The sequence below is a fragment of the Eleutherodactylus coqui genome, chromosome 8 (genome assembly GCF_035609145.1).
Source record: "Eleutherodactylus coqui strain aEleCoq1 chromosome 8, aEleCoq1.hap1, whole genome shotgun sequence".
NCBI classification, from domain to species: domain Eukaryota; kingdom Metazoa; phylum Chordata; class Amphibia; order Anura; family Eleutherodactylidae; genus Eleutherodactylus; species Eleutherodactylus coqui.
This window is the reverse complement of record NC_089844.1, coordinates 151,568,348-151,582,357: the sequence shown is the minus strand read 5'-3', so window position 1 is coordinate 151,582,357 and position 14,010 is coordinate 151,568,348.

Sequence of the window (14,010 nt, the reverse complement as noted above, 5' to 3'; positions counted from 1 at the left end):
CCTTACATTACACCCAACACCAAGGGGACCTTACATTACACCCAACACCAGGGGGACCTTACATTACACCCAACACCAGGGGGACCTTACATTACACCCAACACCAGGGGGACCTTACATTATACCCAACACCAGGGGGACCTTACAATATACCCAACACCAGGGGGACCTTACATTACACCCAACACCAGGGGGACCTTACATTATACCCAACACCAGGGGGACCTTACATTATACCCTGGTTCATTTAATAGAAATCCTTCAACATACTGGGACTTCCTCATACTTCCACTCGCTCTTCTCCTATGCTAGTTTTTATAAATGACCCCCTGTGTTTCCAAACGCTACCAATAGATGGCAATGTAAGACCATTTTCTGTCTTATTCCTTCCATATTACATGCAGCTCTCCTGCAGCCAATCAGAGGAGGCGCAGCTGTAATGTAACTGGGAGGACTTCTAGATTTTCTGATGAAGTTTACGGTTACTTCCACCCATGATGTGGCAGAAAGAATTCAACCCAGATCTCTACAAATCCATGCCTGTTCCACAACAAAACCTGCAGTAGATAGTGATGTGGATTCACCATGGATTCCACTTGATACATTGGAGGTGTGTGATCCTTCGTGAGAAGCCAGTTCATTTGTGCAAGACAATGAGAATGCTGTGGACCTCGAAATCGTTGCAAATCCGCAACATCTGAATTCATCCAAAGGCCGGTGATACACTGCCATATTGTGGCCTGCGTTTTGCGTGCCGGTCTGACCCTGTGTCTCCTGAGCACCATAGGAATTTAGTGTAAAAGCCACTGTGGATTTTGGCGCAGATTTGCATCAAAATCTGCAGGTATCACATGTGGATCCAGATTTGGATTTTGAAACGGTTTTCACGTCTTGCATTATATAGGGTAAACATGCTGTGGAATTCAAATCTGCACCAAATGGCAATTCCACACAATGTTTCTGAAGTATGTGGATAAGGCACGCAGGAAATATCCATGCAGAAACATCACATGGCAAGTCCACAGCATTAAGCCAGATGTGAACACACCAGGGGTCCCCAACTCCAGTCCTCAGGGACCACCAACAGGTCACGTTTTCAGGATATCCTATGGTAAGAACCCCTGTGGCAATGTCTGAGGCACCGACAATAATTACATCACCTGTGCAATACTGAGGAAATCCTGAAAACATGACCTGTTGGGGGTCCCTGAGGACTGGAGTTGGGGAACACTGCTGTAGGGTGACTCCATGTGACAAGGACAATGGACTGAGAAGATCATCAGAAGAGATAATCAATATATGACCTTTATTAAGTCATTGGTCCTAAGCGTCAGCAACGTTTCAACCCTGACCGGGTCTTTTTCAAGCTTGAAAAAGACCTGGTCAGGGTTGAAACGTTGCTGACGCTTAGGACCAATGACTTAATACAGGTCATATATTGATTAATTATTTATCGCTGTGCGGAGTGCTGCCTTTACCGTCTATCTTTCCTGGAATTACATGGGATTTGGGATCCAGTCCCTCCTGAGGCGTGCACCAATTACCATATACGTATTTGGAAGTGTGGTGAGTGCTGTTGACAGAAGTACAGTTTTGGAAATAAGATCATCAGAAAAACCAGCTATCTGGTGCCTACCATACAAGACCAAAGAGGGACCAACACTGAGATAGCCCAATGCTCCCCATTACATGGTCATAGCATTAAAGGGAACCTATCACTTCCCAACAGCATCATAATTTATGGTGCTGTTCAAGGAGGTAACGGGGAGCTGGGGGATGTATATTTTATACCCACCCACTCTTCCGCTCCTGCACATGGCATAAAGATCTGACTCAAATAGAATAGAAGTCTATGGGAAAGTATGCGCACAGCAATCTGAAAATAGTTAGATTTTCTAGACGTGCGCCAGGTCACAGTGCGGGATGGGGAAAGCAGGTGGAGATAAGAAAACACATCACTCGGCTCCCTGTCTCTTCCCTGAACAGCACCATAACTTATTGTGCTGTAGGAAGGTGACAGGTTCCCTTTGTATGAAAAAATTATCATTATATGCAGCTGCCACTAGAGGGAGCTCTGTACATACTGATACAGGGAGCTGTCCGACCTACAGGTTTCGTTCAGTTTTTTGATGCAATTTGTGAAACCAAAACCAAGAGTGGATTTAAAGGGGTTGTCTCGCGGCAAACCTCAAAATTTTACCTTACCCCATTCCCCCTGTCACCCCCCTGGCATAAAATAGCAAATTAAAGCGGTTTTTAAACCGCTTGTTACTTACTGATCCGACGAAATAAGGACTTTAAAAAATCTTCTCCCTAAGATGGCCGCCGGTCCTTTCCCAGGGATGCACTGCGGTTTTCTCCCATGGTGCACCGCGGGTCTTCTCCCATGGTGCACCATGGGCTCTGTGCGTTCCATTGCCGATTCCAGCCTCCTGATTGGCTGGAATCGTCACACGTGACGGGGCGGAGCTACGCGAAGACGCGTACAAGGGGGTGGAGCCAGAACGCCGCTCGTGCCTGGACCGAGCAGAAGGGGAGAAGACCGCACAGCGCAAGCGCCTCTAAAAAAGCAAGAAGACATCAGAATTAGACGGATCCATGGAGACGAGGACGCCAGCAACGGAGCAGGTAAGTAAATAACTTCTGTATGGCTCATATTTAATGCACGATGTATATTACAAAGTGCATTAATATGGCCATACAGAAGTGTATACCCCCACTTGCTGCCGCGGGACAACCCCTTTAACTAAGAGCAAAGGTCATATCTGTCCCTTCTGCTTTGATCCACACCTGATTTTGGCTTCCAAAACTAAAAAATGCCTGGTCATTGGTGCTAGAGTGGCCGGGATGTCACTGCCAACCCTGTGGGGTTTTTATTCCTATAACAATATGGAGAGTATACAGGGATTGGTGTGATCAAGGAAAACATCCGGCTAAAGGGAAACCTGTGGACCGAAAACACTTGTTGTGAATAGGTGGACAGAGGAGGAGCAGCAGTATTACAGATAAGTGCCATATAAATCAAGCATAAGTGAGTGTGCGAGGTGTATTCTAAGTGTGCTGTGTCTTAAGTGTGTGACTTTGGATTCAGGGGCTTTGAATGATTTTTGAACTATAATCGTTCCATCTAAAAGACTCAAACGAGTGAAAGTGAACCATAATCATCTGGTCTAAACGTGAGGCAACAACTGAACGACAAACAACAATTGTTCACATTTCATTCATCGTTCATTCTCTGCAGGCATAAGAACCATCGTTGGCTCCTTCTTTTATCGTTCGGTTTAAACAGCAATCGTTCAGTCCTTCTCATTCGCTTATACAGGGACTGAATGTTTGAATGAGCCAACAATGCATTGTCACTTGCTCGTTCCAGCGAGAATCGGCTCGTCTAAAAGGATGCTTTAGAAGAGACACTTGTACAGTCAAACTTCTAGTTTCGTTGGTAATCCGTCCGAAAGCAATCGGCTAAACTTGAAACCAATGAAACTCCAGGCAATTATTTCCATACGAATCAATGTATATCCAATTCATTTGTTCTAGACATTCCAAAAAACACACCAAACCACATTTTTAAACAGCATTTAGCGCTGCTCTTTCAGTATAGCGCTAAACTCTGTACAACGCTCCCATTCATTTCAATGGGGCTGTACACACAAGCATTTTCAGCCCTGCATTGCCCATTGAAATAAATGGGCAGCAGTTTCAGCGCTGCCGAAAACACGGCACAACTTGGCAAAACGTTTTTGGCAGCACTAAACGCCCTCATAGAATCATAGAATGGTAGAGTTGGAAGGGACCTCCGGGGTCATCGGATCCAACCCCTTGCTCAGTGCAGGATTTACTAAATCATCCCAGACAGATATTTGACCAGCCTTTATTTGAAGACTTCCATTGAAGGAGAACTCACCACCTCCCGTGGTAACCTGTTCCACTCATTGATCACCCTCGCTGTCAAAAAGTTTTTTCCAATATCTAATCTGTGTCTCCTCCCTTTCAGTTTCATCCCATTGCTCCTAGAATGTGACAACCCTTCAGATATGTGTAGACAGCTATTAGGTCTTCTCTCAGCCTTCTTTTTTGCAAACTAAACAATCCCAGATGCTTCAACCGTTTCTCATAGGACATTATTTGCAGACCGCTCACCATCTTGGTAACTCTTCTCTGAACTTGCTCCAGTTTGTCTATGTATTTTTTAAATTGGGGTGCCCAGAACTGGACACAGGATTCCAGATGAGGTCTGACTAAGGAAGAGTAGAGGGAGGTAATGACCTCACGTGATCTAGACTCTATGCTTCTCTTAATACATCGCAGAATTGTGTTTGCCTTTTTGGCTGCTGCATCACATTGTTGACTTATGTTCAGTCTATGGTCTATTAGTATACCCAAGTAATTTCCATAAGTGCTGCTACTTAGTCCAATTCCTCCCATTCTGTATGTGCTTAATTCATTTTTCTTGCCCAGATGTAGGACTTTGCATTTCTCCTTGTTAAATACCGTTCTGTTAGTCACTGCCCACTGTGCAAGCTTTGTTTAGACCTTTTGAATACTGTCTCTTCCCCAGTGTTAGCTATCCTTCCTAGCTTTGTGTCATCTGCAAATGTGATCAGTTTCCCCTCAATTCCCTCCTCCAGTTCATTTATAAAAATGTTGAACTACACTGGGCCTAGGATAGAGCCTTGTGGTACCCCACTTGATATATTATTCCACTTGGATGTGCAGCCATTTATGACCACTATTTGAGTACGATCAGTTATGAATCCACCTAACAGTTGCCTTGTCAATCCCATATTTGGTCATTCTTTCACTAAGTATAGTATGAGATACTTTGTCAAAAGCTCTATTAAAGTCAAAATTTACTATATCCACTGCATTTCCCTGATTAACCCAGTCGGTGATTCTGTCACAGAAGAAAATTAGATTTGTCTGGCATGACGTGTTTGTTACAAACCCATGCTGGCTCTTTTTATTTACTTAGTTTTCATCCAAGGACTTGCATACAAGCTGTTTAATAATTTGTTCAAATATTTTTCCCAGTATGGAAGTCAGGCTCACAGGCCTGTAGTTTCCTGGATCCAGCTTCTTCCCTTTTTTTGAAGATAGGGACAACATTTGCCCTTTTCCAATCTTCTGGGACTTTTCCTGTTCTCCAGAAATTTTCAAAGATTATGGCGAGTGGTTCAGCAATTACCTCCGCTGCTTCCTTTAGTATCCTAGGATGTAATTCATCTGGACCTTGAGACTTGAATTCATTTAAGTTAGTTAAAGTGTTCCCTCACCATCTCTCTGCTTATAGATAGCCTGCACTCTTTTATTTCACCAATAGCACAGGGAAGATCAGTTTATGCTATATCTACTTTCTGAGAGAAAACAGACACAAAATAGGAATTTAAAAGTTCGGCCTTCTCAACATCATTCTTAACCAATTCACCATTTTAATCTTGTAAGCATCCAATAGCATCTTTGAGTTTTCTTTTGCTTTTGACATACCCCAAATTCTTTTTTATTGCTTTTGGCCACTGTTGCCCTACAGTTTCTGCAGATCGCATTATATTCTTCTTTAGATATTTCCCCCTCTTTCCATTTAATGAACATATTTTTCTTAGTTTTTAATGTGTGCAAGTTCAGTGTTCCTCCATCCTGGTCTCTTTAAATTCTTCCTATTCCTTCTTCTTTTAGGGATTGTTAATGATTGTGCTTTGAGAATCTCATTCTGCAATATTTGCCAACCTTCTTGGACATTTCTGTCCTAAAGAACATCCAGCCATTGGATTCTTCCTATCCTCTTTCTGAGTCCATGAAAATCTGCCTTTCTGAAATCCAACTTTGAAGTCTATGTTTTCTCAGATCTTCCTCCCCTTTTTATCCAAAATTCAACGACAGTATGATCACTGCCTCCTAAGGCTTCAGCCACCCTTACTTCCTCAACCTCCCTGTTGGTAAGAATTAGGTCCCAGATAGCAGATCCCCTTGTTTTCTCTTCTACCTTTTGGAAGATAAAGTTGTCAGCAAGAGCGGATAAGAATTTGTTGAATCCATTACTTTTACCTGAGAGAGATTCCCAGCAAATGTCTGGATAGGTAAAATCGCCCTAGCTGCGCTGTCCCAGGGGCGCTCTCCGGAGCTCCGTGCAGGCTTGTCAAGCTGGCATAGCATCTTGCTAGTGGCGGGGGATTGAATCCCCCTGCCTCCAGCAAGAGGTTGCTCTGACTGGCTGAGTGACAGTCCGCTCAGCCAATCACAGCCAGCGCTGGATGCTCCAATCACATTCATGAATAGCTGTGATGTCTGCAGCAAGATCACGTGCGCTGACGGCCACCGGCGAAACTAGAAGCAAGCGACGAAGAAAGAGGCAAGATTCTGCACCAAAGAATCGGCGAAACTGGAAACCGGCGAAAGACAAAGGCGATGAAAGTTGAGGTATGACTATATTTATTTACTGCTTATCTATTTGAATTTTTCCATATATTCCTTTTCTGTAATCTATCTGTACGATCCCCATTTAGATGTGCTCCATGACTGACAATGCCGTCCAGTGTACATCTTGTGCCATGTATGCAGTCCTTGAGCAGTTGAGGGTACATACTGCTGTACGAGAACTCTTTGCCTGAGGACGTGGTGATGGCAACATCCATACAGGAGTTTAGGAGGGATCAACAACCCGCTGGTCACCTAGATGTCTTTCTAGAGCGGAAGGATATAAACATTAGGTGACCAGCGGGTTGTTGATCCGGGTCTTACAGACAGGTAGGAACAGAGGTTGATCCAGGGATTATTCTGACTGCAATTATGGAGTCGGGAAGGAATTTGTTCCCCGAAAGGGCTAATTGGCTTCTGCCTCTGGGGTTTTTTTTGCCTTCTTCTGGATCAACAAGGAGGTTGAAACTGGCTGAACTAGATGGGCATTGTCTTCATTCAGCCTAACATACTATGTTACTATGAGATATGAGCGTGTTGTGCATTTGGAAGCCCAGATCCTGGATCTAAATGGGCAACTTGCAACACTAAGATCCACTGGCACCATGGAAAGTAGTTATCTTCCTGGCGCTCAATTTCGACACATCACGGATTGAGTTGACAGATTACTGGGAGGGGCTGATAAGGATCCAGCGGTTATGGTGCATATTGGCATCAATGACAATATTTCAAATCTCCCATTAGCGATGTTCTATGATGTTCTATCAGCTCCCTCCTCCCCGCCAACCAATCGATATTATGCAGCAGGTTCAATACCCCCGCTCAGCCATGTTTTCCCGCTATTGTGCAAAACAAAATTGTCCAATAGCAATCCCCCATTTTTGACACCTACCCCTTCATCCCCGCCCACCGATCACATACAAACAACAAGTTTTATACTCCTTGCACCCATTCTTCCCGCCAAACGGCATTTCAAATTACACAGTTCTACTTGTCTTTCACTGGGTCAGTCCCGCCAAATGGCGATTCAAACTATGACCCTCCCTCTTTTACAAATCAGCCAATCACATTCATACCCCACCTTTCTCTTCTTCTCCCGCTCTTTTAATCTCGCCAAAATTGCCACTCAAATATCGAAAAGAATGCTTCATTCATTCAAAGCCTAAAAGAACTCTGTTTCATATAAATGGTCAGCATTAGAGATGAGCGAACACCAAAATGTTCGGGTGTTCGTTATTCGGAACGAACTTCCCGTGATGTTCGAGGGTTCGTTTTGAATAACGAACCCCATTGAAGTCAATGGGTGACCAGAGCATTTTTGTATTTCGCCGATGCTCGCTAAGGTTTTCATGTGTGAAAATCTGGGCAATTCAAGAAAGTGATGGGAACGACACAGCAACGGATAGGGCAGGCGAGGGGCTACGTGTTGGGCTGCATCTCAAGTTCACAGGTCCCACTATTAAGCCACAATACCGGCAAGAGTGGGTCCCCCCCCCTCCCAACAACTTTTACTTCTGAAAAGCCCTCATTAGCATGGCATACCTTTGCTAAGCACCACACTACCTCCAACAAAGCATAATCACTGCCTGCATGACACTCCGCTGCCACTTCTCCTGGGTTACATGCTGCCCAACCGCTCCCCCCCACAGCGCACACCAAAGTGTCCCTGGGCAGCCTTCAGCTGCCCTCATGCCACACCACGCTCATGTCTATTTAGAATTGCGTCTGCCATGACGAGGGACCGCAGGCACACACTGCAGAGGTTGGCACGGCTAGGCAGCGACCCTCTTTAAAAGTGGCGGAGTGATAGCCCACAATGCTGTACAGAAGCAATGAGAAATAGAATCCTGTGCCACCGCCATCAGGAGCTGCACACGTGGGCATAGCAATGGGGAACCTATGTGCCACACACTATTCATTCTGTCAAGGTGTCTGCATGCCCCAGTCAGACCGGGCTTTTTAATTCATAGACACAGGCAGGTACAACTCCCTATTGTGAAGTCCCTGTCGACCCACAGCATGGGTGGCTCCCTGGAACCCACCGGCGATACACAAAAATATCCCATTGCATTGCCCAACACAGCTGAGGTAGTAATGTCGTGCGTAATACAGGTGGGCTTCGGCCCACACTGCATGCCCCAGTCTGACTGGGGTTCTTTATAAGTGTACAGATGTAGTAAAAACTCCGTGTGCACCTACAGCATGGGTGGGTGCCAGGAAGCCACCGGCGGTACATAGAAATATCCCATTGCATTGCCCAACACAGCTGAGGTAGTAATGTTGTGCTTAACCCTTTCCAATCCAATTTGTATATGGTTTTCCTAGGGGGCTTACTCTTTTTCTGCCGTTATACAACGGCGCTATATGCTGGCTAAAGCCAGTACTGCATGAGCTGACACGTAGGATAGGCTCCGACAGCAGAGAGGCTGGCAATATACAGTAAGAGAACCCCGACGGACGTCTTCCAACAACGGAGCTGTACAGCCTTAAACCCTAATGTCTTCACAGGTCACACAGTGGACTGGAAAGGGTTAATGCAGGTGGGTTTCGGCCCACACTGCATGCCCCAGTCAGACTGGGTTTCTTTATAAGTGGAAACAGATGCATTTATAATTCCCTGTGGACCCACAGCATGGGTGGGTGCCAGGAAGCCACCGGCGGTACATAGAAATATCCCATTGCATTGCCCAACACAGCTGAGGTAGTAATGTCGTGCGTAATACAGGTGGGCTTCGGCCCACACTGCATGCCCCAGTCTGACCGGGGTTCTTTACAAGTGGACACATGTAGGTTAAACTCCCTGTGGACCCACTGCCTGGGTGGGTGTCAGGAAGCCACCGGCGGTACATAGAAATATCCCATTGCATTGCCCAACACAGCTGAGGTAGTAATGTCGTGCTTAATGCAGGTGGGCTTCGGCCCACACTGCATGCCCCAGTCAGACTGGGGTTCTTTAGAAGTGGACACATGTATTAAAAACTCCATGTGCACCTACAGCATGGGTGGCTCCCTGGAACCCACCGGCGGTACACAAAAATATCCCATTGCATTGCCCAACACAGCTGAGGTAACGTCAGCTATAATGCAGGTGGGCTAAAAATTAATTTGATTACACTGTAGGCGAGGGCCCACAAAAATTGCTGTATCAACAGTACTAATGTACATCAGAAAAATTGGCCATGGCCAGCCAAGAGGGCAGGTGAAACCCATTAATCGCTTTGGTTAATGTGGCTTAAGTGGTAACTAGGCCTGGAGGCAGCCCAGTGTAACGAAAAATTGGTTCAAGTTAAAGTTCCAATGCTTTTAAGCGCATTGAAACTTATAAAAATTGTTCAGAAAAATTATTTGAGTGAGCCTTGTGGGCCTAAGAAAAATTGCCCGTTCAGCGTGATTACGTGAGGTTTCAGGAGGAGGAGCAGGAGGAGGAGGAGGAATATTAGACACAGATTGATGAAGCAGAAATGTCCCCGTTTTGGATGGTGAGAGAGAACGTAGCTTCCATCCGCGGGTGCAGCCTACGTATTGCTTACGTATCGCTGCTGTCCGCTGGTGGAGAACAGAAGTCTGGGGAAATCCAGCCTTTGTTCATCTTGATGAGTGTTAGCCTGTCGGCACTGTCGGTTGACAAGCGGCTACGCTTATCTGTGATGATTCCCCCAGCCGCACTAAACACCCTCTCCGACAAGACGTTAGCCGCAGGACAAGCAAGCACCTCCAGGGCATACAGCGCTAGTTCAGGCCACGTGTCCAGCTTCGACACCCAGTAGTTGTAGGGGGCAGAGGCGTCACCAAGGATGGTCGTGCGATCTGCTACGTACTCCCTCACCATCCTTTTACAGTGCTCCCGCCGACTCAGCCGTGACTGGGGAGCGGTGACACAGTCTTGGTGGGGAGCCATAAAGCTGGCCAGGCCCTTAAAGACTGTTGCACTGCCTGGGATGTACATGCTGCTCGATCTACGCACATCCCCTGCTACCTTGCCCTCGGTACTGCGCCTTCTGCCACTAGCGCTGTCGGCTGGGAATTTTACCATCAGCTTGTCCGCAAGGGTCCTGTGGTATAGCAACACTCTCGAACCCCTTTCCTCTTCGGGAATCAGAGTGGGCAGGTTCTCCTTATACCATGGATCGAGCAGTGTGTACACCCAGTAATCCGTAGTGGCCAGAATGCGTGCAACGCGAGGGTCACGAGAAAGGCATCCTAACATGAAGTCAGCCATGTGTGCCAGGGTACCTGTACGCAACACATGGCTGTCTTCACTAGGAAGATCACTTTCAGGATCCTCCTCCTCCTCCTCCTCCTCCTCCTCAAGCCATACACGCTGAAAGGATGACAGGCAATCAGCCGGTGTACCGTCAGCAGCGGCCCAAGCTGTCTCTTCCCCCTCCTCCTCATCCTCCTCATGCTCCTCCTCCTCCTCCTGTACGCGCTGAGAAATAGACAGGAGGGTGCTCTGACTATCCAGCGGCATACTGTCTTCCCCCGCCCCCGTTTCCGAGCGCAAAGCAGCTGCCTTTATGGTTTGCAGGGAATTTCTCAAGATGCATAGCAGAGGAATGGTGACGCTAATGATTGTAGCATCGCCGCTCACCACCTGGGTAGACTCCTCAAAATTACCAAGGACATGGCAGATGTCTGCCAACCAGGCCCACTCTTCTGAAAGGAATTGAGGAGGCTGACTCCCACTGCGCCGCCCATGTTGGAGTTGGTATTCGACTATAGCTCTACGTTGTTCATAGAGCCTGGCCAACATGTGGAGCGTAGAGTTCCACCGTGTGGGCACGTCGCACAGCAGTCGGTGCACTGGCAGCTTAAAGTGATGTTGCAGGGTGCGCAGGGTGGCAGCATCCGTGTGGGACTTGCGGAAATGTGCGCAGAGCCGGCGCGCCTTTACGAGCAGGTCTGACAAGCGTGGGTAGCTTTTCAGAAAGCGCTGAACCACCAAATTAAAGACGTGGGCCAGGCATGGCACGTGCGTGAGGCTGCCGAGCTGCAGAGCCGCCACCAGGTTACGGCCGTTGTCACACACGACCATGCCCGGTTGGAGGCTCAGCGGCGCAAGCCAGCGGTCGGTCTGCTGTGTCAGACCCTGCAGCAGTTCGTGGGCCGTGTGCCTCTTATCGCCTAAGCTGAGTAGTTTCAGCACGGCCTGCTGACGCTTGCCCACCGCTGTGCTGCCACACCGCGCGACACCGACTGCTGGCGACATGCTGCTGCTAACACATCTTGATTGCGAGACAGAGGAGGAGGAGGAGGAGGGTGCTTTAGTGGAGGAAGCATACACCTCCGCAGATACCACCACCGAGCTGGGGCCCGCAATTCTGGGGGTGGGTAGGACATGAGCGGTCCCAGGCTCTGACTCTGTCCCAGCCTCCACTAAATTCACCCAATGTGCCGTCAGGGAGATGTAGTGGCCCTGCCCGCCTGTGCTTGTCCACGTGTCCGTAGTTAAGTGGACCTTGGCAGTAACCGCGTTGGTGAGGGCGCGCACAATGTTGCGGGAGACGTGGTCGTGCAGGGCTGGGACGGCACATCGGGAAAAGTAGTGGCGACTGGGAACTGAGTAGCGCGGGGCCGCCGCCTCCATGATACTTTTGAAGGACTCCGTTTCCACAACCCTATACGGCAGCATCTCAAGGCTGATGAATTTTGCTATGCGGACGGTTAACGTTTGAGCGTGCGGGTGCGTGGCGGCGTACTTGCGCTTGCGCTCCAACAGTTGCGCAAGCGACGGCTGGACGGTGCGCTGAACTACACTGCTGGATGGGGCCGAGGACAGCGGAGGTGAGGGTGTGGGTGCAGGCCAGGAGACGGTAGTGCCTGTGTCCTGAGAGGGGGGTTGCATCTCAGTGGCAGGTTGGGGCACAGGGGGAGAGGCAGGGGTGCAAACCGGAGGCGCTGAACGGCCTTCGTCCCACCTTGCGGGGTGCTTGGCCATCATATGTCTGCGCATGGTGGTGGTGGTGAGGCTGTTGGTGTTGGCTCCCCGGCTGAGCTTTGCGCGACAAAGGTTGCACACCACTGTTCGTCGGTCGTCAGGCGTCTCTGTGAAAAACTGCCAGACCTTAGAGCACCTCGGCCTCTGCAGGGTGGCATGGCGCGAGGGGGCGCTTTGGGAAACACTTGGTGGATTATTCGGTCTGGCCCTGCCTCTACCCCTGGCCACCGCACTGCCTCTTGCAACCTGCCCTGCTGATGCCCTTGACTCCCCCTCTGAAGACCTGTCCTCCTGAGTAAGCATTGCACACCAGGTGGGGTCAGTCACCTCATCGTCCTGCTGCTCTTCCTCCGAATCCTCTGTGCGCTGCTCCCTCGGACTTACTGCCCTTACTACTACCTCACTGCAAGACAACTGTGTCTGATCGTCATCGTCCTCCTCACCCACAGAAAGTTGTTGAGACAGTTGGCGGAAGTCCCCAGCCTCTTCCCCCGGACCCCGGGAACTTTCGAATGGTTGGGCATCAGTGACGATAAACTCCTCTGGTGGGAGAGGAACCGCTGCTGCCCAATCTAACCAGGGGCCCGAGAACAGTTCCTGGGAGTGTTCCCGCTCCTGAGCAGGTGTTATTGTAGTGGAGTGAGGAGGCTGGGAGGAAGGAGGAGCAGCAGACAGAGGATTCGGATTGGCAGCAGTGGACGGCGCAGAACTGCGGGTAGACGATAGGTTGCTCGAAGCACTTTCTGCCATCCAGGACAGGACCTGCTCACACTGCTCATTTTCTAATAACCGTCTCCCGCGTGGACCCATTAATTGGGCGATGAATGTGGGGACACCAGAAACGTGCCTCTCTCCTAATCGCGCAGCAGTCGGCTGCGACACACCTGGATCAGGAGCTTGGCCTGTGCCCACACCCTGACTTGGCCCTCCGCGTCCTCGGCCGCGTCCACGTCCTCTAGGTCTACCCCTACCCCTCAGCATGCTGTATTACCAGTGATTTGATTTCACAGGCAGCTAATAAATTGGCGCAAGACTGCAGGCCAAATATAATTTTTTCCCTTTTTTGAAAACGAAAGGCCCCACTGCCTCTAGTGAATGAATAATCTAAGTTTAATAACTGTGCTGTTTTCCTGCTAATGTGTCACAGAACGTGAGGGTAGCAGAGTTATTAACTGTGGCAGAGCAGGTATTTTTTTTCCCAATTAAGGAAAGCAAATGGCGAAGCCAGGAGTAAAACGTAGCTGGGTGCGTCTGATTTTTACAGGTTGCACACGCAGCCGACACGTGTCCACCGGCGTTAGGACGGACAGAGGCAGGACAAATAGAATTATTTTCCGTTTTTTGGCACCAAAAGGCAGCACTGCGTATATTCTATGAACATGAGAAGTTTAATAACTGTGCTGTGTCCCTGCTAATGTGTCACAGAACGTGAGGGTAGCAGAGTTATTAACTGTGGCAGAGCAGGTATTTTTTTCCCAATTAAGGAAAGCAAATGGCAAAGCCAGGAGTAAAACGTAGCTGGGTGCGTCTGATTTTTACAGGTTGCACACGCAGCCGACACGTGTCCACCGCCCTTAGGACGGACAGAGGCAGGACAAATAGAATTATTTTCCGTTTTTTTGCACCAAAAGGCCGCACTGCGTATATTCAATGAATAA